Source organism: Chrysochloris asiatica, unplaced genomic scaffold, assembly GCF_000296735.1.
Source record: "Chrysochloris asiatica unplaced genomic scaffold, ChrAsi1.0 scaffold00036, whole genome shotgun sequence".
Classification (NCBI taxonomy): Eukaryota; Metazoa; Chordata; class Mammalia; order Afrosoricida; family Chrysochloridae; genus Chrysochloris; species Chrysochloris asiatica.
Window position 1 is genome coordinate 6,059,923 of NW_006408554.1, and position 2,517 is coordinate 6,062,439.

Genomic DNA, 2,517 nt, shown 5'->3' on the forward strand with positions numbered 1-2,517 from the left:
CAATTCCATGACCCCACTTCCTGTGTACACTTTAATGTTAGAATTCTCTTCACTAGAAAAATACCACCTTTGAAGGCGTAACCAAGATGGCAGACCAGGCAGTTACATTATCTAGACCCTCTACAACAAAGACAAGACACACCAAGTGAGATGGATACAGATGGCAATCCTGGAACGCAGTTTCAAAGGAACCGATAAAGAAGTAAAGCCAATATGAATTAGACTAAGAGGCTAAATTAAATTAAACCTGTAACAAAGGAGTCACGTGGAACCGTGAACTGCCAACAGGTGTGGCCTTTTTTAATTATTGCAGGCAGCGGTACTATTAGACAACATTCAGATAACCAGCTCCACTGGTCTAGGACTCGCCTGCAACCACAACAGAGAGGTGTGATCGCTCCCCCCTACCAGCACCACCACGTGACACACATAACCTCCCAGTGACTAGAGATGTAGCACCCCCACATCCTCACCTACCTGGCAGCTGGTCAAACCTTCCTCACTGCCGGTACAGAGCCATTTTAAACTCCTTTCTTCATAGTTCTTCCCTCTCCCCTCTTGTTTCATTTTGTATTTTCTTTCTTGTGTTTTCTTCTTCCTCTTTCCCTCTCCCTTTTCCTCTATTTTTTTGTTAGCACTGACTGAACTGTGAAACACAAAGTTAGTAGTTCAAACCCACCAGCTGATCTTTGAAAACCTTATACAGGGCTGATAGGAGTCGGAACTGACTAGAAGGCACTTAACAACAACAACAATAAAAAAGTTTATAGTACAAAAAATTTTAAAACCTAGAAGACATGTATAAATTTCAAGAAACATACTACTTATCCAAACTAACATAATCTGAGGTAGAAAATTTGAACAAATTCATCACAAAAGAAGAAACCGAACAGGTCATTAAAAAAAAAAAAAAAAGCCCAATTAAAAACAGTACTGACCCAGTTAATTTCACTGGTGAATTCCTCCAAACATTCAGAGAAGAGCTGATACTAATCCTGTTCAAAACTATATCAGATCATCGAAAAGCAAGGAATACTTCTGAACTCATTCTATGCAGCAAGCATAATCTTGCTACCAAATCCTGGCAAAGACACCCGCGGAAAAGAAAATTATAGATCAATATCTCTCATCAAAATATCAGGAATACAAGGATGGTTCAACAGTAGAAAGACAATCATTATAATCTACCAATATGTAAAACAAAGTAAAAGAACCATATGATCCTATCAATTAATGAAGAAAAGGCATTTGACAAAATCCAATACCCATTCCTGAGGGGAGAAAAAAATCAACAAAATAGGAATACAATGGAAATTCCTCAACGAAGGGCACATATGCAAAACCAGTGGCCAATTATTCTCAATGGAGGGAAAAGGACTACAACAAGGATGCCTTTTGTCACAACTCCTATTCAATATTGTACTGAAAATCCTAGCCCCAGCAATACAGCAATAAAAGCAAAATACAGGATATTCAAATTGACAAAGAAGCCAAATTATCTCTAGTTGCAGATAAAATGGTCCTATACATAGAAAATCCCCTAGACTTCAACAAGAAAATTACTGGACTTAATATAAGGATTCAACAAAATCAACAAGTAAAAATTAGCCAGATTCCTCTAGAATATCATAGAGAACTCTGAAGAGGAAATTAAGAAAACAATACCATTTACAACAGTCATTCAAAATATTAAGTACTTAGACATAAATCAAACCAAAGACACAAAAGATCTATACAAAAATCTACAACACATTACTATGAAAAACCAGGAGACTTACATGAGTGGAAGAACATGCCATGCTCATGGATAGGGAAATTTAACATTCTGAAAATGTCACTACTACCCAAAGGGGTCTACAGGTATAATGCAATCCAAATCCAGATTCCAGCATTAGTCTTAAAAGATATGAGAACCTGGTTCACGTGGCAGCTGCGACAGCAGCGTCTCTGTGAGGAGGCGCAGAGCCATGACGTCAGCATCCACCAAGGTCGGAAAGATATTCTCTGCATCTGGCGCAGCCTTCATTAAGCTGGAGGATCTGATGATGCAGCTGCATCCGGTGGCTGACCGGGGGTGCGAAGTGGACCGAGACGGAAATAGAGATGCTGAGGGCTGCTGTGAAGCGATTTGGGGACGATCTTAATCATATCAGCTGTGTCATCAAGGAACGAATAGTGGCTCAGATAAAGGCCACAGTGAAGCGCAAGGTATATGAAGACTCTGGCATCCCCCTTCCTGATGAGTCACGCAAGAAAGGGCCCAAGAAGTTGGCATCTGGTGTTTTGTCACCTCCTCCAGCAGGCCCTCCACCCAGCAGTTCCATTGTCCCTGAGGCCGGGGAACCCCCATAAAGAAGCAGAAGGCTGATGTGACTCTCAGTGCTCTGAACGACTCCGATGCCAACCGTGACCTAGTGGATATTGAGGGGTTAGGAGAAACTCCGCCAGCCAAGAAACTCAACTTTGACCAGGCCTGACCCTGGATTCTGGCCTTCTTATGACCTCTGCTGACCCTCC

General features: G+C 41.4%; 1 pseudogene across 1 annotated transcript; it reads left to right on the forward strand.

The window, feature by feature from the left end:
* Positions 1-1,919: 1,919 nt before the first annotated feature.
* Positions 1,920-2,511, forward strand: LOC102823177 (annotated as a pseudogene). The gene has a single exon (XR_438698.1). The product of XR_438698.1 is annotated as a chromosome unknown open reading frame, human C17orf49 pseudogene (transcript).
* The last annotated feature ends 6 nt before the right edge of the window (positions 2,512-2,517 follow it).